Source organism: Falco naumanni, chromosome 12 (genome assembly GCF_017639655.2).
Source record: "Falco naumanni isolate bFalNau1 chromosome 12, bFalNau1.pat, whole genome shotgun sequence".
Lineage (NCBI taxonomy): Eukaryota > Metazoa > Chordata > Aves > Falconiformes > Falconidae > Falco > Falco naumanni.
Genome location: NC_054065.1, coordinates 4,331,102 through 4,357,588, shown reverse-complemented (window position 1 = coordinate 4,357,588; position 26,487 = coordinate 4,331,102). Strand labels below are relative to the sequence as shown.

The following is a 26,487-nucleotide window of genomic DNA, read 5'->3' as shown; positions in this document are numbered from 1 at the left end:
GGCCGTCTTCCTTGTGGGCACATCCTTCCGAGGGTGCTGTGGGATGGAGGGCTGTCCTTGGGCGCTTCTTCCCAGCAGTGCCAAGCTGTGGAGCGCAGCAGGGTTACAGCTGGGGCCTGGAGAGACCCGTTTGATCTGCTGGTGTTCACTTGGAGGGGGTTTGCGGTTCTGAACCCAGGGTGGGAAATGTCCCCGGGCTCCCCCAGCCCAGCCGTGGCTATTGCACCGTGAGATACACCCCGACTCCGTACCAGTTCCTCGGGCCAGCGAAGGGGAGAGGATGAACTGCCATGCAACTGAGCAGTGTCGGTATGCCTCCCGGTGCCGTTACGCTCCTACGGCAGCCAAAGGAAGCGGCGGGGGGGTGGAAGAACTTTGTGCCCGGATTTACAGCCTTCAGCTTGTCCATCCGTGTCGTCCTTCAGCATCATCCAGCCGGAGGGGGAAACCCCTCCGCGGTGCGAGCAGTAGCGAGGGGCCCGCTGCTCGGGCTGACGAGCCCCCGCATCCCGCCGCAGGCCAGCGGCCCGGGGCGGCAGGCGCTGGGGGGACGGGGCGCCCGGCGGCGCGGGGGGCAGCGAGGGGCCGGCAGCGCCGCTCTCTGGCCTCACGGGGGCGCCGCCTGCCCGCGGACGCGGCGGCCGCGGCGGGACAAAAGGCGGCGGCACCGCCCCGGGATGGGGCCGGCCGGGGGCCGGGGCAGGGCGGGCCCGCGGAGCGGCTCTGCCGGCCGGAGAGTGCCTGGCGGTGGCGGAGGCTTCCCGGTGATTCATGCCCGCCGTTTGCAGCTGGCTGGTTACATTATTGAACCCTCCCGCCGGAGGAAAACCCCGAGAGGGACGGAATTTTTTCAAGAGCAGACGAGCGTGATGCTTTTGGGCAGGATCCCATCAGCAGCTGCTTTGCCAGGCCGGAGTGGGCCGGGGAGGGAAATCGCTTGTACTTTCGTTCCCCTCTTTGATCCGAGCCGGTATGTAAAAGAATTGCAATTACGCTTAGGCAGCACCTTTTACCCCCCAAGCATCCAAATTCAAATGTAAACCTGAAGATCAGCTTTTTTCCTTTTACTGTTTTTCTCCCCCCCCCCCCCCTTTTTTTTTTTTTTTTTTTGTTTTTTTAAATAAGGTCCATGTTACCGCGTGGACGCTCTGGATTTTCCCTGGTCTTCCCTTTGGATCTCCCTTTTGTTGGTTGTATGGGCTGAAGTCCCCTGGGTGGCAGCCCGAGCTACTCATTCATCATCATAACAACCGTTTAGTGTAAAATTAACAACAACTTAACTACTACAGCAATAAACATGGTCCTGCATTACCACAGATTGATGAGGATTACTTAGTTACAATCAGCTGGGGCACAGCCAGGAGAGGAGAAAGGCTGCCAAATCAATAGCTTTCCCAAAGTTTAAAACTTAACCTCCTCCGTTTAGTGTTGCTGATGCTCGGGAGCTTGTGGTGGCTGAGTTGGGAGGAGGAAAAGGGAGGGAGGGGAATTTCTTCCCCCCACCCACCGGAAAGTTGGCACTGTAGTATTTGCTTTGTGGGAAGAAGAGTACAAAGTCTGTTTCTTCGCGTGTGTATCTGTTTGCACACCTGACTTCCTCAGCTTCTATCTTGAAAAAGGTCCGATTGGTTGATTATCTAAATATATTTTGCCTTTAATTCCTGCACCGTTTATATTCGCGGCTTAACCTTCTAAAATGCAGCAGCTGACCCCTAAATGGGCTGACAATCGATCCCAAACAACAATGCATGAGAGAGAGGTGTTCAGGCAAATCGGACGGACTCCGACTAATACAATATGTTGGGTATCTGGCTCTCGTTTCCCATGTAAACTCAGAAATGCTCATCACAAGAAACAAGATACAAGGGGAAAATAGTTAAGTACACCTAGAGCTGCATCCAAACAAAAGAAAAGGCCTAAACAAACCCAAGGTTTTCTTTTTCTCCCTGAGCCAAGTAATCCCTTTGATTACATCTAATACCTGCCAAAACCCAGATGGTATGCCCACCCATCTCACAGTGTGATAATGCCACATTGTGAAATCTACCCATTAATATTAATTGTCAGCTAGAGAATCTGTCTGAACTACTAAAGCTTGAGGTTGCCTTGAGAAAGCAGGGCATGATTTAGCAGGGATTTAAAGATAATTCTTATTCTTTCGTTCTCTCTCTCACATACGTAGAATGTTAAACAACAGCCCTAGAATGTGAGTCCAATTTCTGCTTCTCACAAATCTGGTCTTAAACCACTGTGTACTTGGGGTCTCCACCTGATGACCAAAATATTACCTTAAATTGCTATGGGTGTGTAGGCTTCGCGTAGGTACACTATACTGTGCTGCCTGAATCCTGACTCCCTGCTCAAGACAGATGTGCCCTACCATGCACATGTGACTCTTCTTTCTTTCCGTTGCTTCCCAAATACCCTCTCAATAATGGACTTGGTAATCCTTGGGAATTACTAGAAAAGTCTTTTGGAAACTATTTTTTTCAATTCTATTAGACACCTTGCAAACTCAGTGGTCAAAGACGGTGGGAAAGGAAAGAGAAAATGAGTGTAAAAAAAACCCCAAAACAACCTGTAGTGTAGTAAGGGAGCTGCCCTCCCCAAATTTTGAGGAACTACAGCTGGGCCTAAGACAAAAAGGTCCTCCAATCCACTGAAAAGAGAGAAAGAGAAGTGTGAGAGGAGGCAGAATGAATATGTATTGCCATACATCACCTTAGCTCTTGCCGGCTCATTTCAAGCCCTTTTTTTGGGATAATGGTAGTCTTTATTTGTTCTAATGGCTGGCTATTGTTATTCATCTGTAGGCCTCAAACACAGTTTTAGACTGATTGTGGCTTTGCCGACATGCAAAAAAGTAACCATGGGATCCTGCTGTGGCCCAGACACAACCTCACAGAGGCGGGTTCTGGTCTTGGACAGCACTGAACTGTCCCGGAAAGCAGTGATAAATCTTGATGTACGCTGCTCTCAGAACCGCAGAAGCTCGTGGTCTGTTGCTGGATATCACCAGTTTTACCTGCATGAGGGACAAGCTCTGAATGTTGGACCTGAAGACATAAACGTTTGTCCTGCAACCCCTAGTCAAGCTGCTTTGTTACCAATCCCTAGCATAGATGCTATATGTACTAGCGGCTCAATGTAAGCTGGCACTTTTAGGATAGGGTAAAAAACCTATGCAAACAAGACTGTGGCAAAGCTACCCAGGCCTGGAAATTCAGGTTCTAAAGTCTACTGTTCCATCCTTCCCTCATTCCTTTGCATCTGACTATTCTGCAGCAATTTAGGTAATAAAGCTCTTTGAAATGGGAACAGTCAGACATAAAAATATATGAATATGTAAACCAGATTTGTATTATCAGAGGTTCATATCAGTATAGGTGTGCATGAGGCTGTGTTTCTTTCTTTGTTGTTTTTCTTCCCACCAAAAACCTTTGTGGCTCATTTGCCTCCTCACAGTGGGACCTGGGTGTCTTGGGACCCTATCAGAAGAGCTTTCCAGTCATTTTTTTAACAGTTGCAGCTCCTTGGAAAGGTACAAACCTCACTCACCCACCACCCCCCAGGAAAACTCGTTGGCATGGGCTTCACAGAATACCTGAAAATCTGCATTGCTTTCCCAAGAAGCTGCCACCACCCCCACCATCAGCTCTTATGTCACAAACAGCCAGCCTGGGCCTGCTCTGCCTTACTTTCGCATCCTCTCTCTGGTATCATCTGAGCAACACCAGGAAGAAAGAGATGTGAAATAAAAAGTGGAACAAAGGACCCCTTTCCTGCCACCCCTGAAGCTGATGGCAAGAATCCTGCTGACTTCAGCAACACTAACGTTGTTAAGAATAGATCTGTACTAAATTCACTGTTGTGTCTGCAGCTCGTGTAGACTTTTCTTGACTTGCAACGTGTGTGCACATGCACGGTGAGGGGAAATGTACAGTTTTTGGCAACTGAAAGTTTAATCAAAAGGCCACTTTTCCCATCTGTTATTTTTGGGCCCAGCCTCCCGAGGGTCAGCTTGATGACATTTCATGCTGCTTCTAATCAATTTTATACCAGGAAGCAGTATGAGAGCTGACTACCAGAGAGCTGGAGTGGCATGGAGCTTAGCACTGGGAACAGAGCTGGAAAAATATGTTGGGGATTTTGGGGCATAAACAAATGTTTCCTAATCTGGACTGCAACTCCGTCAGGCATGTACCAACAAGCAAATGTCGATTGGAGCTGAAAACCAGCAGGTTCTACTACAGCGTAACCTGTAAATCCACATCTTGACAGGCATGTTGTGGTACGCAGAGCTATAGTCTCTGGGAAATAAGGTAACACAGGAATCAGATCATGGAATCAAATAGTGTGATTATCACTGCTTTTTGGCTTTGTGTAGCCAAAGGAAGTAGGCAGTAGTTTGTACTAGTTATTTCCTATATAACTGTTTAGATTGGGCTTGATTTTTTTGGAGCTTGAAACCCTGGAGGATTAAATGATCTTGAAGACACAGACCTTTTTTTCCCCCAGCCTGTTTCTCCCCCACATCCTTTCCATCCCATGATTGTCTCTTCCATGGCTGGGGAAACACAGATAGGTATGTACTTATTCCTGGGGGCTGTTTCTCGCTCCATACACCTTCAAGAACCACATGGGAACTACATAAAATAAGAGGAAGAGCTAAGAGTAGTGGGGTCAGAGCTGGAGCAAGACTTCTCAGCAGGGCTGGCAAGACTGAGTTTTGCTGCCTCAGCCATGAGATCTTGGGACCAGGCTTGGTGACCTTGGAGGTGTCAGAGGTCAGAAGCTAGGGAAAGACTGTTGCTGTCAGAAGGGAGCTGCTTTTCCAAGCTGGTCTGCAGCAGCCACCCCGAGCACTCACTCTGTGACAGCAACAGCAGCAGTAACCCTGGCTTCGGGGGACTTGACAGACCCGGTTGCTGTTGTAGTCAGCTGCTGGTCCTGTCCCTTGAAATACAGGAATCTGTATTTATCTGAAAGACCCTTAAAATATGTGGAAGATCCGCAGGAAAGATGGTTGAGCTTGGCGCTCATGCCCTGCAGTTTGCTTTTTGGCCATGTGAAACTTGCATTTCTGGGGGTTTCTAGCATGTTTGCAGACATAAAATGCAATTAACACAGCTCCATGGGCTGCACTGCCCTCTACTTTTTAAGCGATTAGCCTTAAACAGGTCTCAGGAGAACCTATAGGCTTGTAAGCTGAAGAACCCCCTTTAAAATAACATCTAGTTTCCATTGCATGCAGTTGTGACTCTTCCTGTGTCTAGTTGCTTTTCACCAACAGTTGTTACTTTTGGGGGACAGGTTTCCCTCAGCACAGGCAAAACTATTAGGGACACTTAGTGCCTGTATCAGCAGTGAGGGATCTGCAGGATGCTGAGTAGCTGATCTGATCCCAAAGCTCATTTCTGGGGTAAGGAAGGAGTTTCTTGAAGAGTCGATAGTGGGCAGTTTGGGATGGAGCTGGCCACATTGCATCCATTTTGAGAATAATGTGTTTCATTTGACAGGGAAGAGGTAAAGTATTAGGTTTTATTTTAGCATATAAACACTTTTCTTAACAGTATCTGAGGAGTGTTATCGTTGTAGCCCACCCTGGAGAGCAGCTCTTTAGCAATGCAAATAGCAGGGTTCTGATGGTTTGGGCTTTTCTCAGTTTAAGGAATTACTGATCTGTTTGCTCCTCTTGCAGAGCAAAGCTGGGAGAAAGCATTGTGCTCCTGCATTTCATCTGCTTCAGTGCCAAGTATTAGACCAAACTTAACCTTCATCAGCAGTTTAATGGTGTGGTTCTGTAGCTGATTTGAATCAGCACTGCACAGGTTTGCTCTCTTCTCCGCCCTGCAGCTGTGTGCTCTTGTTGTGTGCTGCTTCTGGTGCTCACCTCTCCCTTCCCTTGCTTGATGCAGCTTGCTAAACCAGCAGGAAACTGTCTCGGCAAAAGGTAGCAAATATTTTTTTTGTTGGCTTAGATTGCTAAATGAGGTCAGCAAGGTGGCAGTGCCAAACCTGGGGTGGGAGCATCTCTTGTGTGGACACAAGGTGTGATTCCGCAAAACGGGTGAGCCACCCTAATAGCTCACCGCTGCCGGGAAAAGCGTTCCCAGAGGTGGTGTGGTGCCACCCCTGTGGACGGTGGACTTGGCCAACCTGTGGCGTCACAGCTTTCCATACGGAGGTTCCCAGAGGATTTTCTGTCGCGGGCCTCTGACTTGCCCAAGAGTACAAGGACAGATGGTGGCAGAGCCCAAATCCCAAACTAACTGCAGAGGAACAAAACCTCGTTCCTTTCTGTAGTTTAAACCCGAGTTTTGTTTTAATTAACAAAAACCGAAAAGGAACTCAATGCACCTTAGAATAAAGGTCCTTGGAAAGCAACAGCCTGGACCAAGATCTTTTATTTTTTTATCCAGGCACCTTTTGTTGGGGCAAGGTACACCGGTAAAGCACAAATCGCAGCTTTCGCCGGCGGGAAGGGGTGCAGTTCCCCTGAGCTTCCACTGGGCTCCTCTGCTGTCACAGTTAACCCAGTGCCAAGTCACCGCTGCCCAGTCTGCACCGAGCTGCTTCCCAGCTGAGATCCCAGCCTGGAGACTCGGCATTGTTTCTGTCCAGAGGTCTGGATTACCAAAACTGACAAGTGTCACGGGGGTTACTCTGTTCTTAGTAGCGTTTTGAATTTGAAAAAAAAATCCTGAAATATTAAAAATATCTTTAGAAGAAAAGGTGTTTCTAAGATACTGGAAATCCTGTTACGTGGCACCGCTCTGTTTTCCAGGCTGTCCGGATGATAGGTTATGGATGATATTGAAGCTCAGAATTATACAATGACTATTGTGTTAGACTTATACAATGAATACAGTGCCCTCCGGTTGAAGCAGGTTTCTTTTCCTATTCATGTTTATTTTATGCCTAAGTGAAACAAGACCTTAGTTTTATATAGTCTCTCAATATAAATATTTCTCTCTTCTTTTTTTTTTTTCAAGTGTTCATGAAAAATGTGACAAGATGTCCACCAAGGTCACAAATGTAAGCATAAATAGCTGCAATTTAACATCAGTAGTTAGCAAACAAGATACCCTCGAGGTAAAAAGGCTGATAAAAAGAGGGCAGCGATGTATTAAAGATGCATTATTTGGGGGTCTATGGATATAATTTAGGCTTCACAACAAGGTCAGACTGATTTAATTCTCTCCGCAAAGGTCAGTCCAAGGCCTGGCTGTACTAACCTCTGTGCTCTCCATCTGTCTGCACTCCAAGCCAGACACTTTCAATAGGTGATTGTGTGTTCATGACTGGATACAAACACATTGAAATTACCTCCAGGTCTAGGCCTCTCAAAGTGTTTACTCAGAGCCACCGCTGACCCTGGAGTAGCTGGTACCTATGGAACTTTACACATGGCTGCTGCTTTGAAGTGTTGCAAAGAAGGTCTGATATTTGCGATTTCCAAATGTTGCAAGTGCTGATGAGTATTCAGCTTCATAAACACGTCGCTGTACAGTCATAAACTCTTTATGCTGGTTTATTCTATGACCCTTGAAACGTGATTTTTTTTTTTCCAACACTGGTAAAAGTATAATAAGGGGAAGGGGGGGGACAACACCAAACAAAACCCAAACCCTTCAGATTCACTTTCTCTAAAATGAGGAAAAATGAAGAAACTGGTGTTTGTGTACATCTTTATTTGATAGTCCAGGTCTTTTAAAAATCTTCCTCCATAAGCAGGGAATTCTTTAAAAATAATTGACAGGACAAAATAAATATGCAATGTGCTGGTATCTGTTAGTCGTTTTCTTGCTACTTCTTCAACTTCATGCTAAACATTTCTGAATTCTTTTTTCATTTTAAGTAGGAAACAGGTTTATTAATCTGAAAGCAACAACTAGAGAAAATGAGGCCAGTGAATGCTTTGAGTTTTCAATAAATATTTAGCTCACTGAAATAGCCACACATGGTAAATAGCACTTGCTTTCATGAAAAAAGACCTGTACCTTTAGTGGAATATACACTTAATTTTAAAAAGAGTAAGAGACCTAATTTTTATCTGTATCATTTGAACTAGAAGGAGGTTATGAATTGATATTGCTTTCATTTTAGGTGGAAGGTATAAAGGTAAAATTATATAAAATGGCGTGAATTAATTGAATGTACACCATGTTTAAAAAAAATAAAAAGAGCTCCACACAGTGCTCTTTTTCTCTAAGGTAACGTAAGTCTTCCGTAAGTACAATATACACCTGGTTTCTGTAATTATTTTACATTCACACAATAAACAGTTTCAAAAGTAAAAAAGGGGCATCTGTGTTTGAACCAACAAAATCCAAATTGGGGAATTCAGAGCTTAGGATGCAAATCTCCACGGAGTATCTGGTCCTGTGTTTTCTCGAGCCTGCCTACCGTAAAGTCACCTAAAAAGAGAGAACTGCAAGAACAATAATACAGATCAGAACAAAGTAATTTAAAGTCAGATTTACAGATTTCTGCCTGTATTTCTCAGTTTAAATAACAACCCTGGTAAGCAAATTCTGATCTTAAACGATAAAGACTTTTTTTTTCTTTTTTTCCCCCAGGTATCTTATGAAATCAGCTATTGCTCTTGTGCATGATGTGCTCTGATGAATCAGACATAGTATTTGGCTCTTGAGGCTGTTTCAGTGGCCCTGCTTTTTTAAATTAGATGAAGGCAGGGACACAATCTGTGCAGAGAACACAAAAAGATTTAAGAAAACAGTACAGTGTAGAACCCAATTTTTTTAGAATAGTTGATGCCTGACCCACACCCCCATGCACACATGTGTCAGTGCACATACACCCATGGACACACTTCCATTTACTTTCTAAGAGACCGCACTGGCGGCCAGTTCACCTTTCCACCAAGTTCAAGGGTCACTGAAACACCTCTTCTTTGGGAAACTGTGCTGGTGTTCTTGCCATGGGGAATTGCTGAGGAGTGACACAAGAAGTCACTCCTCCATGAGATGAACACATAACCTCTGTGGGGTCCTGTCTCCTGCTGGCCGAAGGAGCTGGTACATGAACTTGGGGTCTTTACACTGAGTGGGTATTTTTAGAGTGTTTACTATTTGTGGTATTGTTGTCTAGCTACAGGAGTATTAAGGAATTCATAAGACCAAGTGTTTGCTTTAAAATACCTTGTGGGTGAGCTTTTATTGCTCAGGAATGGCACCACATGGACAGACCCTAGGAACAAAGTCCTCACACTATCTACAGAACAGGTATGGCACAAGCAGTGGCACATTAAGTTTTCCTCTTCTATCTTCCCCTGCCACCAGCCCAATCTCGGGAAGGACAAGCTCAGGAGGAAGAGGGCACCCCAGAGTCTGTGCTGTTTCACAGAAACCAGCATCAGGGCTACCTGTTGAGGTGGATTTGGAGGCATATTTGATGCACTTCCATGGGGCTTTTCCCAGAGGCTACTTGGGATTGGGCTCTTGGCAGCTTCTGAAAGCATCCTTCCTAGAAGCAGAGGCAATTTTTGGAGCAGTCGCTGCCTGTTGCATGAACCCACACCGAACAGGCTTTACAAATGTTTCTGACTCCAGCACCTAGAGCTGTAATACACCTTTGTGAATCAGTTCTATCCCTTCAATTAGGGGAGGGGTGCAGTTTCCAACAGAGAGTGAGCACTGGTGAGGAGCTGGAAACTGGAAACGTCCGTCCTTGTCAATACTGTAAGCCATTTCCACAGAACAAAATAACCTGTCGGGTGTTTCCTTAATGACAGTCCTCTCCTTTATTTGCATCTCACTTAGAGTGGCATACTGCTTTTCGCATGTCTGTCCTGGGCTGCTTTGTAACACAGAGGCACTGTCCCAAACGCTTTCCATCCCAAAGTCTGGCTGGCTGCTTGCTTTCCTGAAAAACCAAGCCCAGGACAGGCTGAAAAAGCCATCAGCCCTGTCAGCTCTCAGGAGATGTGCTTATCTACCTGGCTGACATGCTGTTTTCAAGAAAGCCTTGGTAGGGTCTAGCCCTTAGGCTAGAATGGCTCAGGCTTAGAATGGAAACACTGACAAACCCTTAATATGATGATATTGGCAGCTTCCACCGTAGGGTGGTGTTCTGCTGCGGTAACTTCTTAGTCACAGAAGGACCACTCGAAGTACAGCACAGGTCCTCATGCTTTGCTTATGTTCTGCACACTTGAAAAGGAAAACAAAAAGAAAATCTGGGAGTCTTATAAAAATGTATGTTTTTTCTCAGCGTAGCAGGGAGTTCTGAGTTGGCCTCACGCTGCACTCTTGGGGGCCGTAGCAGTTTAAGGGTTCAGGCTTACCTTGTCTCAAAGCACACATTTTGCCTTTTGAAACAGGAAAATCTTACACCACAAAAATGGGCAGCTACTTTTTGATCACACACTCACAACGTTATTTCATGTGTGAGACATGACATGCTCTGTCAAGCCACTGTATTCAAACTTCCCCTAATATATTTCATTTTTATTAGCGACAGAGGACAGGCGATTTGAATCTTAATACTACAGGGTGATCTGTATGTGAGGTGTAGAACACCTAGGCGTGCGCGAGGATACAGCTATTGCAATGAGCTCACACGCTTTGCATATAAATCTTGAGGCAGTTTGCTGTGCCCTGCCCTGCTAGGGACATTGGTAGAAATTAAAATGTGAGGGGTGCAGGCTACTTGTATGCCATTGTATTTCCATTTCTTATTAAGTTTTCGATTCCTCTCTTCCCTTACTGCATATTTATACTCCTGCCAAGTTCCATGGGAGCAGAAAAGCTGCTCCTCGTATTGTTAATATTTTTAAATGATGCTTTTGACGAGTTGGTCTTTCAGAGAGGAGAAAGCATTGGGCACTAGGCAGGCAAACAAAAACAATTTCTGCACTGCAGGATTACTATCCAACATGTGTTTGTCCTGCGGGATGGAGCCATAACAGTTCACAGCTCTGCTGTCCTCACGCCCCTTGCAAAACTCACTCCAACCCAAGGTCTTCCAGTTCACGTCCTCCACGTGCCTGAACCTGGCCATTTGGTTTGATGGCTCCCTGCGCTCCAGAAATGCTCTCCCCTCCGATCCGTAGCTGGTAGGAGCAGAGTGTTCAGGGCAGGTTAGCTGAGCTGCTGTTAAGCAAGAAACGAAACAAACAGGTTAAAAAAAGTCTGGGCTCCCAGGTGTGTAAAGCTGAAAGAGAGCAAAGAAATAACTCCAGCTACACAGAAAGGAAAACAAAAAAAAACAAAACAAAAATATGTTTTGTTCTTTCCGTTAGAGCGTTAGCGCTGTGAGCTGAGTCTTGGGGAGCAGCAGGTGCCCGTATGGATGGATTCCCAGGGAATCTTGCTCCTGGCTTAGACCCGGGCAGGCACTGCGCTGCTGTGTGGCCTTCCTGGGGCAGGCAGAGGCCTCCCTGCGCTCCCAGCCCATTTCAGAGCCTTGCCCCTGCAGCACCCGGCGAGGTCACCGAGTGTGCAGGCACTGGAGGAATGTGCTTTCAGCACTGGCAAAGCTTGATACCAGAGGAATCGGTCCTGTTTGGTTCCTCCGTTTTTCTCTGCAAAAAGGGACGGGGAAAGCAGAAAGATGAATTTCTTTTGCGATGGACACTAGCAATACAAAGCCCTACATAAAAGCTGGGTAAGATAAACTCTTCCCTCTTACCCTCCCACGCGGAGAACCAGAACAAGTTGTATATGCTGCGTTACCCTTATTTTGACGGCTCCAGGCATGCACGCATCTCAGGCGAGCTCCCTATCAGGGACAGTTTCCAGAGTATCATGTGAGAAGCAGGATCAAACTTTTAATCCCTGAAATGAAAAAGGACATCTAACTTTAATAGGGAGGGAAAAACATTTTGGGGCATTTGCAGATAAATAAAAGAAACAGTGTTTGACAGTGTGGACGAAGTCCTGACCTGAAGCATGACGAACTGTACCAACGCCTTTTGTACAGCTAGAAGTTTATAGTGTTCTGGAGCATTGTTTATGTTGCTATAAAAAAAGGTGAGAAAATATATTCAGTTACTTTCTGTTTCCCCCCATTGAGCAGATGGCAATTCATAGCTCAAATTGTTTTTTAAGCCATTTCACATTTTACTAATAAGTACAATATGTTTTTCAACAACAAAGGGGGCTTAGGCACTTCTGCAGAGGTTACGTCGTTGCTCAGGTAGCTCAGAAAGCAAAGAGTTTATGAATCCTGTTGCGTTATAAGGGTGAATGATTTCCAGTTACTTCTTACGTGGTGGAAAGCACTAGCTAAAAACTCTCCTACTTCTTCTTTCAAATTATTTCTAATTTTGGAGGCCACAAATAAGACAGCGTACTTACTTCAGCTGCCTAGATTTGAGATTGTTTCCATCAGCTAGGTTCCTGGTAAAACAAACCCCCCTTTTTAAGATGAATATTCTTTATATTTCAAGTGTATAACTACGTGTAGATGGCCATTGGGAAAAGCAAAGAAATATTCAGCAGTTCTATTTCAGGAAGTTTTGGTGCTTTAGAATGAAAACTGTTAATACTACACGCATTGGAAAATTCTCACCATTGCATCCGTGGTTTTATCAAAACCTGTTAAATTACGTGAGTGCAGAAATAAGGAAGAGTGGGTTTTGTTATTAATTGACACTCATTTGTAGCCGGCGTGTGGTGGCAGGTCCTCCAAACAAACCTCAAGACACAGATTAGAGCTGAAAGTTTTGGAAATGTTCTAAATCTTTGTAGCATTGCAGGAAGGAAGTGTAATATTAAACTGACAAATTGAATATATCTATTTTTTCAATGTAATTCACAGTTTCTTCCTATTATTTTTTACTACCCGTGGAGATAAAGCAAACCAAATTCCTCAAAACAGAGAGAAATGTATTTCCAGGTACTTTTTCCCATTAAGTAATATATCTCCCTTATACATGTGTGCCGTCAACTATTTATCCATTCCTTTTCTACACCACGTCTACAGCCAGAAATGTTGGCTATGCAAATATTGCAGAACCGACTCTGAACATATGCGCCGTGTTCCTATAGATACACAGGAAACTATATAATAATTAGAGCCTGCATATATTATCTCGTAATTATAATTTTACATAATCTGTTATATAATCTCGAGGCTGGTATGCGGTGGAAAAAAAAAAAAAAGTGGTTATGTCAGAATTCCTCGGGAGAAAAATAAAATTGCTTGTCGATGGAAGCGGACGTCGTAGCAGCGAGGGCGGCGCGGCGGCTGGGAGCCACGCTGCGCTCTGTGCGGGCACAGCCCCCGGGCGCCGAGCGGCTCCGCACCCCTATCGGCCCCCCAGCACCCCCCAGCTCGGCCGTCCGCCTGCGGGGAGCCGAGGGCCGCGGGGGGGGGGGGGGGGGGCAGAGCCCGTGGTGCGTGGCCGGGGGGAGCGGGGAGCCGAGCGCCAGCGCGGGGGAGCAGAGAAGAAACCGAAGCAGAACTGGGAAGGTGACGAAGCGGCCGGCGCCGATTCATTGCCGGAGCCGCTGCTCGTTTCCAGCCATTGAAACGCGCCCGAGCCGCCCCGTCCCCGCTCGGAGCGGAGCGGGACGCGGCCCGGCCCCGCGGGAGCCGCTGCCCCGGGCCGGCGGGGCCGGAGCAGGCTGCAGGCGCTGCGCCTGCGGCACCGGCGGGGCCCTCCGCGGGGCCGGGGGCACCCACCCTGGGGAAAAAAAATACCAAACCCCCGAGCGCGCCGGGCGAGCGGCAAATAAATAAATAAATAAACCTCAACGTACATCGGCTGCAATCGCCAGGCTTTCATTCCCAATAAACAGCAAGCTTTATAATTTCCAGGTGTTGGGGAAAGCCGTTGTCTTATAGTTTATAAATCCCTGCTGGCGGGAGGGAGGGGGAGAATCTTTGGAGGTGAATGAAATATCAAATCACGAGGCTCTGTGTAGGTTTATGATTGCATAAGAGGCTCGATCATTTCCATATATTGAAATGTGCCGTCCTTTCCGCGACTGCCCAGCCCTCGGAGGGAGAGAGACGCTCGATTCCGCCTTGATCAATGCTGACTGCGAAGCAAGGAGGAGGAGAAGGGGGGGACCAGGCTGGCACCAGATGGAGCAGGGTCTAGGGAAAGGTCAAGGTTAGCTCAGGCTGCTATTGAATCGGTTGCAGCCTCACAGATAGATCTCTGCCTCCGAGGCACCCACTGGGGCTTCTCAGAATCAAATCTAATAGAAAAGGCAGTCACAGAATGAAATCGCTTCATCTGAATGCTAAAATTGTTATTAGGCTACATTAGAGAGATACCAGGCACGTGATTACCAAAAAAGGAAGCATGCCTAGCAGTTTGCAACTGAAATAAAAGCTGTGAATATGTTGATAACCATCGGCAATGTGCAAGGATAATAGATAACAGGAGAGAGGGGCAGGGAGAGATGTGTGTGTGTAACGAACAGATTAACATATTGATGTGTATGTATGTATCTACACAAAATCATTTCTATACATATATGCGTCTGAGTGGGGGTGCATGTGTACCTAGGCAGACAGCAGCACTTGACTTGCGAGTCCTGCAGCGGCTGTGGTCCTCAGCGCTCTGAGGGTGTTTGTTAATTGATTCGGACAGCAGTTACAGACCAAGAAGCGGGGAGCTGACCTGGAGGAGAGGTTTGTTGGTGGGCCTTTGCAGGTCTCTACCTGCAGCCACCCTCAACTTGTGTTGTGGTGGCATGCTGGCACTTTGATTTTTAAGTTCTCGTGGAGACACGAGGCTCGGGCATTGCTCGAGGCCTCTCCTCTCTCATCTCGGGCAAAAGCCTGCAAGGAAAGTGTTACTGGGTGCATACATGTGTGCACCCCCCCCCACCGCACACTGGACGCACGAGTGTGCCACAAGCACGCAACTTATATGTTTGGAGCAGCGATGCTGTCAGCTGGCTTTCAGAGATCAAAGTGAGCTCTTCCCAGTCACCCTCTCCTCCACATTACTGATTCTTTAACCTACAGTACAGCCATATCTTAAAGAAGGATTTAGTCTTGTAAAATAAATGCTGGCTACACTAGATTAAACATGATGACTGCACTCTAAGGGTTAATAAATTTAGAATTAACAGATCATCCCAGCTTGATACAGCTACTATAGATGATTTAATATGCAGCCTAAGCAGGTTGACAGTCAGCTCACAGATGCAGATAAGATCAAACAGTCTCTTGATTCAATAGATTGAATGGTTGTACTGAGTGTCTGGAAGGTGAGTGACAGTACGTATATGGCAGGGGTTCTGGTAAAGAAGGGCTTCGATTCCTCACTGCTGTGCACTGCACTGCTTTTCCTTTTCTAGCAGTCAACCTTTTCCAGCAATCAAACCTGGAGTTAACATGAAAAAAAACCCGTCTCAAATATAGTTCAGGAGGGTTATTTGAAGTTTTCAGTAATGAAAAGCTCCACGCTTTAATAGTAATCACCATTACTATTACTAGTCTGCACTTCAGGTTCCTTCTCCGTGGACAAGGCCATCGCCACCCACTCCGTCCCACAGGGAGTCTCATCTGTCCACGGGCTCTCTCTGTCTGTCCACACTAATCCCCTGCCCTGGCAGGCAGAAATGCACAAAAAGAAGGTATTTTGGTGACACCTCGCCCAAGGCAGCTCCTGGGGCTTGATGAGCGCAACCTTGCCCTAATGGGATCTGCCGTCCCCAGGCCTCAGCTGTAGGAAACCTCCATGGGTGCAGAGCGATGAAGACAATTCCCCTGCTTTCTTTCTCAGCTCTCTTGCTTTTCTGGCTTAAAAGTTAATGTCTGTAGTAACTCTTCTGTGGTTTATGTTTTCCTTCTTGCTCTCCTGTCCTATTTAAATGGGAACGTAAAACAGTCCTCGTGGAAGCTGGTAAGCAATGAGATGACAGAGTGGTCTCTAACAATTTTTATTATTTGATCAAGAGTAAAAGCTCCACCTGAACTATTAGATTTTACCGTATGAATACGTTTCCAGGCAATTTTAAAAACGCATATTATGCATGCAATAGACCGTCACAGGTCTGAATTGTATCTTATTGTGTTATATGGGGCCACCGCCATACCGACAGGAATGTTTGTGTTAAACTTACTGCACATCTCAATGCTTACAAATTAGCTGTATTGTTTACTTTGGGCTGTTTGGGTTTTTTGGTTGGTTGTTTTTTGGGTTTTTTTTAAATGCCCAAATGCGCAGTCCATGGTTTTGAGAGATGCCTTGCAAAAGGTTAGTGTAATAAGAAGCGCTGCTTTGAATTTACCAGCAGAGCAAACCCAGATCACAGTTTCTCTTTGTGATTTTTAAAATGGTCTCATGTACTTTTGCAGACGTTTACCTGTGAATTATACTTGCATTTTAATTTGGAAACCAGCGGTTCCTTTTAACCCCCCAAACGCTGCGTTAGAAAAGGGAGGGCCTTGGCATGGATTTCAGCCTGCAGAGCTGTCCGGGAGGGTGCCCAGGTTTTCCCGAGCTCAGGGTGAGCCAGTCTGCTCCCCCTCCTCGCCTGGGAGCACCCCGCAGGTGAGCAGACGGGGGAGGCGCAGAAACCTTGCCCTTGCGCGGAGGGCGAGGCGGCAGCAAGCTGCCAGTGCCGCCCAGGCCGAGGGACCGGGGCTCGCGTCCCCCTTGCCAAAGAGATTCAGAAGGAGAAAAGCCCCCCAGGCCGTGGGAGCGAGCGGGAAGGCAGGCGCGACTTGGGAGAATTAGCGGCAATCAAAGGAGCGCGTTGCTCGGTGCCTGCCCTCTGCCGAGCCCTGCGCCGGGGGCCCCGCCGGGGCTGAGCCGCGCAGGGGGCAGCGGAGGGGCGCGGAGGGGCGGCCGGGCCCCGCGGATCCCCCCCGCGGCGGCGGGGCCGCTTCCCAAGGCGGAACCAGCGAAACCAGTTATCTGGCAGCAATTTGCATATTGATGGTGCCTCCCGCCGTTCTCCGTGATTGCTTTACAGGCAGGAAAGGTAACAGAAAAAATATATAACCCCTGTAAAAAAATAGCAAAAAGGCTCAGACGTGCACGGGGGCTCTGATAGAAGAGTAAGCCTTGTAAAGCCTGTGGCAGGAAATTTGTTTACCGAACAGTTTTTTGTCTTAGGATTCGAAGGCAGTTGTGGTTTTTTGGTCGGTTTTTGGTTGGGTTTTTTTTGTGTGTGTGTGTGTGTTTTTTGTTTGTTGTTGGTTTGTGTTTTTTTTTAAGTTCCCAGGCTGAAGATGTGAGGTCCATGCTTCTGTGCAAACTGCTAGAGACAAGCACTGATCATTTCAGGGAAAAATAATTAGCCTCGTCGTATTCGCTGAATGTATACATCTAAGAAGAAGGCAATCCTTGGAGAATGGGAAAAGCATTCAATAGACACTTAAAAAGTATAGTGTCATGGTACATATATTTTTTAGTCCTGCTCATAAGCAATGTACAAATGTGCAGTACGGCTTTGAATATAAAAGCTAATTAGGTCTCAGTAGAGAATAGTTTCATTTTTATTGGCTCCGAGTACAACGGCTGTCTGAGATACACCTCAGTTCCGAGACACTTTCGCCTTCCTCCTAGGAACTGCCATGGCTGCGTCCCCATACATCCCTCCACCTTCAGACACCCTCAGTTCTGGGTAGCGTGAACCAGGGGTACTGGGGGGCTGTAGCTCGCCTCACCCCCATGCTGAGGAGCCCTCCAAAGCTGTTCAGGAGCAGAGGGTCGCAGCAGACCACACCGCTCCAGCCACATCTAGACCAAACTTCTCCCTGCTGCTGGTGGGGAGCAGCACTTTCAGGCTGGTGCTATGACACGGCCTGTGTTTCCCCAGAGTTTATCCACAGCGCCTATCGCTGCAGCCTCTGAGGGTGGTGTATTTCAGCACAGATAGGCTATGGATCTCTCTCTCCATGTGTTTACTTCTATTTCTCTCTCTCTCTAGGTGCTCAGATGCTGTGAAACTTAATACAATAGGGCAAATTAAAGTCTAAATTGTGAATACATTAATTTCAGTATGATAATATCAAACATTGTACGTGTTTCTGATTTCTGTATTTAATTTCCCTTACTTATTTTTTTTTTTTTTACATGCTGGGGAATAGTTGCTCACTGAACAATAGCATTAGCACAATAACTCCCCCCAACTCCAGCATTCATACTTAATGCACATCAGCTTTCTATGTAATACTATACAATGTACTTGCACGTTATTTTAATTGAATGAAATCTTATTCATACTGGTGGTAGAAACCGTTCTTTTCACTGCAGTCAGAATTCATACTGTACCATAAAAATTATTTGTGCTGACACTAACAAATGGTGGCAAAACTATCCAGACAGCTCAAAGAAGTGGGCTCTTATCACAGGTTATTCACCACCTCTCCTGCTGCCCCTCAGCACTGTGTCCTTCCGTGCAGCTTTGGGCTATATGATAATACATTCTTCTGACTACAGAGAGTTGCATTAAAATATTATTGTAAGCATTCTAACAATTAAGCTGAAATAAATGCATGGAACAAATATGGCAAAGAAGAAAGCCCATGGTAAAGCTTTCCTTACTTTTAAATGCAGAGAAAGATCTCTGCTATCTCAACAATTAATTCTTTTTCATCTAGATCATCACACAAGCTACGCTATGTTCTGCAAAGCGTGTGCATTTCTTCTTTGCTAAAGCTAAACCGAAATGTCACCTGAAATAGTAATATAAAACGAATATAGAGAATTATGATTGTGTATGTTAAATTTCAGTTCAGTGCATCCTCAGTGACTAAAAGCTGAAGCTTTAAAAAGCGATGTAATAGACATTATTTACAAAAGATGTTAAGGCGCCAATCTAACAGCATGCTTGAGTACACGCTTACTTTAAGCATGTAAGTACAGCTGATGTGCCCAAAGACAAATATGTGCTTAAGAATTTTGCAGTACCCAAGGCCAAGTAGATTCCTCTGGTAGGGGATATATCGAGCAGGGTTAGAGGAGGAAAATCCTTTTTTATTGCACTGTCCTTCTCTACTGTCCCTCACACCAAGTGTGCTAGGAAGAAGAAAGGACTGTGTTCAGCAGCATACAAGAAAACAGCTATATCTTTCCCCATCCTGTGCAGCAAAACTAATTTCTCAATGGAAATTTCTCAACTGACTTTTTTTGATTGCTGATATTTGGTTTCTCAGGTTAGCAAATTATTTCTGTTATTCTACTTCTGTTTAAAATTGATTTGAGCTCTAGCTGGATTTATTCTTCAAGACAAAATGTCTGCAATTCCTCCTTTTCCCACCTGCCACATACAGAGTAGAACTTTCCAGATTTCCTCATAGGGAGGGTTTGACCTCCTTGGAACTAATCCTGCACAGAAGTGTGCAAAGCTTCTCCTTACGATCCTGAGAAGATCTTGTTCATAAACAACTGCTGTGCTAAAAGATCAGTAGTCACCCCGCAGATTTTATTTGGTCAGGATCAGACTGAGTGTGTCCAGCAATCCTGCCCTTCTTCACTGATGAGCAGATACTTTGGAGATGAAGTGTGACCGTGTGCCGTCCTTGGACATGTGACTAGTTTAAACCTCGGTATTTGTTCTTGGTTTGAACCTCCCCAAGAGTCTGCCTCTGAGGGGCTGGGAGCCTCGCTTAGCCTTTGCTATCCATGTGACTTGCTTATACCTTCCGAGTTCAGCTGCCTCTGTGCTGCTGGGCGCTATCTCCCTGTGGCCTGAATTGGCTGTAATTCTTCACCTCATGCTAGCTGGGCATCTCCTCAAACTTAGGAGCCAGAGTCAGAAAATGAATCAAAAAAGATGTTTTGTGTCGACGACCTGTTTTCCTTCAAGCTCATAGGCTTGAAGGTAGTGACCTGCTTAGGTAAATTACTTGGGATCTCAGCAGTGACTCAAAAGGACTGACTTCTCTGTGCTTGTGCCATCATCAGTTTCTGTGAGGCCAAATAGAGCAGCCTTGATGAACGGGGCATTTGGGTGTGTGGATTATCTTGCTGAGGAGCCTGGCTTCTCAGCGCGCTTTGCTTCACTGTGACTTGTGCACAATAACCCTGCAGTAAGAGAGCCCAATGCTGCAGCCTGGCTTGGTCAAAACACTTCCTGAACCCAATGGAGATGATGCTCATGAGTTCGGGCATGTAGCATGGTGTCCCTGCTCTGTACCCATTTGGTGAGGTGGGGATGGAAACTTTGTGGGGTCTGGCTCCATGAGAGCAACCTGTGTGATCACAGCCTGTGGCTCATCTTTCTAGCCCTGGGCTTGTATTTTTCTGTCAGGGTCAAGGAAAACTGCAAGTCTGCATCTTAACCAACCATGCAACACTTCAGCTTACTGTGATTTGAAGTGATAAACACCACCTCTGAGAAGTTCAAAGCTAGAGAAAAGTGTTATAGAGAGCAATTGTCAGTCAAATCCTTTGTAACACAAAGTGATACTTAAGCTTACCCTCAATGTTCAAAGTTGCATGGCTCATCCCTTTTAAAGTGATGCCAATGCACATGTGGGACCCACTTCCACGTGTTTTTTGGGGGAAGATAAAGCGCAGGAAGATGAAAAGATTATAAGAAACTGTTAGCAAAGATGATAGTGACCAACGGCCTGCCAGATGTTTTCCTGTCCCTAGCTATCCTTGCTGCATCTATAGGTAATGGAGTTGACCTATACACTGTGCTGTAACGTGCCAGAGCTGTATTTTGGATCATGGGTTCAGTGAGCATTTTCCATTCCCAGCGTGATGAGGTGTGTGACCAGCAGCATCTCGTGATGCAGCTGATGTACAAAGCAAACACATTTTATGAGCTTTAGTTCCCTCCTGTTCGATTCCTTTATGCCCTCTTTATCTTACACATTTAGGACTCTCTTTTGAGATAGACTTAAGTGCCATTTCTTGTTCACAGTCTCTTATCGGTGTATGGGTACACATAGGTGGGCAAGTGGGACACGTGTGCCCCAGGAACTCCTCTGGGTAGCTGTGGCTTTAACTTGGGTACCTATATATATGCTGTTCAGTATGGAGCTTCAGAAGAGCTAGAAGTACCAAATTCATACCCTAGATGTCAGTAAAAGAAAAAAACATTAAAACCCATTAAAAATCATTTTATAAAGGTCTGTGAATCAAGCAATGGGTTAGCCAATTATTCATAAGATAATTCCCTATATGGACTGACAGTCTGAGTCCCAAGTTTCAGCTCAATCAAATTTACACAGCCCAAGTTATAACCTCTTCAAGATGGGGATTGTAACAGGAGCACTGACAGACCTTAACTACTGTGCCTCTTTAGTAACGAAAGCTCAACTATTTCACTCGTGCGGTGGCTGCTGGTGCTACTATAATTAAGACTGTACGGATTTGCATTATAGGTCAAGTTCTGGGAGGTTTTAAATGCACGGAGTTTAAATCATGTTGCCTTGAAACCTGGGATAGAAACTGCCAGGAGCACGTTACATGTTTACTTATAAAAAAGATATCTAAATATTAAACATACAAAAGGACAAATAGCTGAGGAAGTACAAGAGCAGTACAAACTAAAACTGGTTTGGCAAAAATCAAAGATTTGATTAAAAATGAGATTTTATGGGCATTTACTGTTGCCTTATTCTGTCTGCCCATGCACAAACAAAACTGTTTGTATGCTTCAGAGGAGACTTTTTGCCATTCAAAAGTCTGTTTCCTGAGCGCTTTGTGCCATTTATTTTATAGTCATCCCCAGAAAGGCCAGTCAAGGTACGGGGCTCCATTGTGCTAGGTGCTGTGCAAGCAGAGGCAGGCTGAAGTCCCAGACCTTGCTGAAACCCATGGAAAACGTCTCCCCAGGTTCAGAGTTTTATTCTGGGTCCTGCCTAGGGCAAGCCGATAGCGAAATCTTTCTGTCACCTGGCGCTCAGATGTTTGTGATCCTGCACGGACTCGCTGCTGTGCGTGCTGTGCTTGTTAGTAAGCGCTTGCAGAATAGGAGTTTATTTTGAGCCTTTATTAAAAAGGGAAGGGGGGGGGAGAGAAAAGGAAAAGCAGTGTGCCCAAGTTTCTCATGTGGGAATACTAATGCACATACTATTTCTAGAACGTGCAAGTCCTCTGCTCATTCACAGAGAGTCAGCCTGGTATGATAAGAGTTCCACCCACGTTGCCTCCGCCTGATTGAGACTATCAAGTCAGTGTCGGAAAGCACCCCGCGCGATCTGCCGTTATATAATGCAGCCCAGCTCTAGAGAACTGGCAGAATTTTGGAATTTGTATTTGGTCCTAATGTTCTGTACGGAGTTGGCAAGTGAGATTCCTGCTCTGAATGAATGACAGTTGGAGCTTCGAAGCAGGAACATTTGCCCACCAAAGTTGCTGAACTCACCCACTGCCAAGTCTGTCACTAAATTAGCAGATAAGCAGGGACAGCAGTATGCGGTACAAACTGTGTCACGCTCCTTTGCGCCCTTGGGTCCCGATCTTGTGTGGGAGGGCCACAGAGTGCCTGTCTGTGAGACAGAGGAAGGCCACGCTTCTCAATTTTAGGCAGTTTTATCTCCTTTCTACAGCAACCTCTAAGCATCTCACATGCTGCTTGGAGGGAGGATCACACTGTTTCCAGGCAGAGTGCTGAGGCACAGAGGAAAGGGACAGATACATTTTGGCAAGATTTAAATGTTAAATATCTATGGTGTAAATGTTCTCCCCTGGGCACTCTGCCCTGCTGCTGCAGGTTCCTGCCCCTGCCCTGGGACAGCAGAGCAGGATGGGTGCCCACCTCTGCTCTCAGCTGCTCCAGGGCGTTAGCTGGTGTCTCAGGGCTTTGGTTCCCAGGGGACAGGCTGAAGCGGGATGGCTGCTCAGCTGATGAGGCAGACCCTTCTCTGAGGGTTCTCCTCGTAGGCAGCCTGAAAACCACCATGGCCCTGGTTTCAGTGTATACCTCAGAGTCTGCCCACGTGCAGTGGAGATGGGGGGCCACAGCTCCTCCAGCTGACATTGCTCTGGGGCTGAGAGTCTGTGGCCAAAGAGCAGCTGGTAAATGGCTGGGGGTGACAGCAGCTCAAACCGCTGCAGCAGGACTGTGGGGCATCCTTCATGGCTTGGGCGAAGAAAGGTTGTGGAGGAGTAGAAGGTGACACAGAAGTTTGTGTCAGTCCTCAGAGCCTAATCACTGGGTCACCTTCAGTGCTGGCCTGGGTTTGTTTTCACCCGCCCTTCTCATCTAGCAGCATTTCTAGGTGTTAGCAGTCAGTACGCGAACATTTCTAATGGCTTTTACCCACCACGTTCACTAGGTTCTTTAGTACCGCCGAGTGAAGTGACACTGCCGTGTAACAGGCACAGGAGAGGCTGAAGATGCTCCGTGTGCCAGAGGTGCGGTGGTGGTGGCTGCGCCGGGCGCGGGGAGCAGAGGGGACAATGCAGGAGGAGCAGGGCTTGGGGTGCGGCGGGGGTGCGCTGCCCCTGCTCCCACAGCTCTCCTGAAGCACTCTCGCCTCCGGCCGCCCCCGGGCTCTGCCCCCCGGGCTCGGCGCCCAGCCCTGCCTTTGCCACCGGTGCGGGGGCGAGCTCGGAGGCCGCCCCCCGGGCCCGGCCCGGAGTGCGGGAGCGGTCCCCGTGGCGCTGACCCCGCCGCCAGGCTGGCCGGCAGCGCGGGGGCCATCCCGGCCCCACTTCCCCGGGGCTGGCCGCGCCGAGGCGTGCGGGGGGTCCCGGCGGGGGGCGGCGCTCGGCTCGGGGCCGGCGGGGCACGGAGCCCCCCCTACCTGGGCCGGTCTGCAACGGGGCGGCTTTCCCGGAGGGAGCGTGTCCGGGGGGCGGGGAGCCCGGTCCGGCGGCCGGAGGTGGCCCCGTACCCCTCCCCATGACAAAGGCAGAGCACCGGCGCTGGGGCTGAGGCTGTAGCAAAGTCCCTCGCAAGAGCTGTTTGTTGACCACATTCACGTTCAGAGCCCTGAAGCTAAAAGCACTTTACACCATAAAATAAAAGCACTGTCTTTTTTTCTAAAAGGTTACGTCTGGAGGCCACGCTGCTCATACTTCATACAGAAAACTACTGAAAGGGCTATGAAATCCTCTATGATTTACACTCCCTCTCAGTGCATTAGGATATAGATCTACTCGACTCTAAAAATACTGTGGAGTTTCTAACCGACGTGAATATATGTGCATTATTTCAGAAAGTCTGTTAGAAAACTTGTCAACACATTATAAAGCATAAACCAGGACTTGGCCATTAAATACAGAGATCAGAGACAGAATATATACTGCAGGAAGTACCGAGAAAAGTCCCTCCATTCAAAAAAGGTCTATTAGCTAAAAGTTTACACACAATATACACCAAAGGGTTTAGAGAGAGCCCGTGGACCGTAATTACAAGGCATAAATGGAATCAGTAAGGGCTTTAGGGTCCCCAGCGCAGTTAACTGGGCTGCCAGAAAATAATTTTAATATTGTCATAATTTATTACCCACCGAAAGCCACATCAAGGATTGTAAATATAGTTACTTCGCGTCCACGACTGCTCGTTAAACAGCCTCGTTCCCTTCCCCTAAAAACACAATAAAATAAAAACCCACCTGCATTATTAATCTGCGGTCATGCCGTGTTAAAAATGTCTTCTGACTCCTTTTCTTTCTTGAGGTTTGTTATCTCCCTCCAATCACATGACAATGCGAAGCGCTGGGGAGGGGGGACGGGGACAGCACAGCACTGTTGCGATCAAATGCTAATATTAATCATTCTCCAGCCAGGGCGAAATATTGTTTTTAGAGGCAGCGAGTTTCCATTTAATTTGAAGCATTTTACGGTGCTGGAATTAAGGGCATGCTAATGGTAGGAACATCCTCGCTGCCATTCATGAAAGCATCTGTAAAATTAGCTCCTGACTGTAGGTTTTAAGATGCGGTCTGGGAAGTCGCCTCTGGAATCTCCAAGACGGTGCGATAATAAAACAGATTTAGTTGTAACTAAGTGCTTAATTTGCTATGATTTTTTAAAAGAAAATCAATGAAACATTGCCCGTTATTTATTGGGAATAACCACAGATAGGTATTCTGATGCAGGCTGGCTTGAGAGAGCGCGCAACTGCGTAATGAATTGTAATTCAGAGGACTGTTAACTGTGAACCACAGAACCTTTCAGGGGTAATAAAGTCATTACTTTTTACATTGCAGCCACCTTGAAGAGCTTTATACGTGCCATTAGGTATAAATCAAGCCCCGTACAGACACCTCTCCGCTAGACACGCATGCCTGCGCGGGTGCGCCCGCCGAACGCGCGGGGCTGCAGCAGCCGGCCCCGAGAGGCGGCGGGCGCCCAGGAGGAGCAGCGCGGCTATTGTCACCTGCGGCCGGGTCCCCCGGGAAGTCCCGCAGGACAGGCGCTTCCCCCGCTGCAGCCCGCGCCGCCGGGGTGGCTCTCCCGGCCGGGCCCGCCCGCGGCTCCGCGCACCGGCTGGGCTGCCCGGCGGCGGGGGGGGGGGGGGGGGGGGGGGGCGGCGGGCGGAGCCGCGGGCGGCGCGGGGGGACCTGCTGGCGGGAAGCTGAAACCGTCCCACGTCGGAGCGATTCGCCCCGGCCTCTGACAGCTCCGCCGCCGTGCTCGCCTCGCCAACAGGTCCCCGGCCGCCCCCTCGGTTCCCCGGGCGGCATGAGGGCGATCGCGGCACCGCGCGTTAAACCCCGTCTTACGGCGGCGGGCGGGCGGCTCCTCGCCCCCCCGCCCGGTTCTCCCGCCGCTCCGGCTCCCCGCCTCCGTCCCGGGCTCCGTTATCCCTCTCGCAGCCGCACTTGGCTCCGAACGCCCCTTCGCCTCCGGAGCTTATTCCTACCGCAACCTGCTCCCGCCCCGTGCCGGCAGCCTCCGCGTCTCTCCCTCCGTTTTCGGCGAAGTTGCAGCCGCCGCCGCCGCATCCTCCCAACTCCAGCCACTTCTCGGTGCCTCCCGCCGCCGCCGCTCCCCCCGCCTCCCCGCCCTCCCCCGGTGCCAACCCGCCGCTCCGCCGCCGGCAGTCCCGCGTTTCGCTTTCGTTAGGAGGTGCCGGCTGCGGGCAGGGCTCGGAGAGCCGGCCGGGGAGGGGGGCTCCGGGCGGGCGGGCGAGGGAAGCCGGCGGGGAAAGCTGCGAGGTCCCGCCGCCCCGCTGCTCCCCCTTCCCGCCCCGCTCCTGCGGCTTCGCCTCCCGTGCCCGCCGCCTCCTCGCTGCCGAAACTCCGCTCGCTTCTCCCCCGGGCCGCCCCGGGGCACGGAGCCCGGCTGGGCGGCGGGGCAAGGCCCGCCGCTCCCCGCCGAAGTTTCCCGCGGGCCGCGGCCCCGGGCCGAGCCCCGGCAGCCCCCCGGCTCTCCGCGGGGCCGCCGCCGTCCCCCGGGGCCGGGCCGCGGCTCCCGGGAGGAGGGGACTCTGCGGCTTCGAGGCGGGCGGGGGCGGGGGGGGGGGGGAGCGGGGAAGCCGGGAGCCGGATGGCCCCCCCCTGCTTTTTGGGTGGTCTCCGGTCCTACCTGGCTTCCCCCAGCTCTCACACCTCCTCGGCACATCCCGAGGCCAGCCTGCCCCGCAGCCCTCCCTGCCCGCCTTTGGCTTCCCCGATGGCTTTGCTTTTCCAGCG

At 48.4% G+C, this 26,487-nt stretch overlaps 1 long non-coding RNA gene across 7 annotated transcripts; it reads right to left on the bottom strand.

Moving 5' to 3' along the window:
- Positions 1-7,679: 7,679 nt before the first annotated feature.
- Positions 7,680-25,858, bottom strand: LOC121096329. 7 transcript variants are annotated; one of them, XR_005830452.1, is made up of 3 exons: positions 25,716-25,856; positions 24,463-24,595; positions 7,680-11,801 (listed from the first exon to the last, which is right to left on the bottom strand). It is a non-coding gene; the product is annotated as an uncharacterized LOC121096329 (long non-coding RNA). The 7 variants fall into 7 exon arrangements; XR_005830457.1 differs by lacking the exon at positions 25,716-25,856 and having other exon boundaries at positions 7,680-9,888; positions 10,052-11,801; positions 24,463-25,242; XR_005830456.1 differs by lacking the exon at positions 25,716-25,856 and having other exon boundaries at positions 7,680-11,548; positions 11,700-11,801; positions 24,463-25,242.
- Between the last annotated feature and the right edge of the window lie 629 nt (positions 25,859-26,487).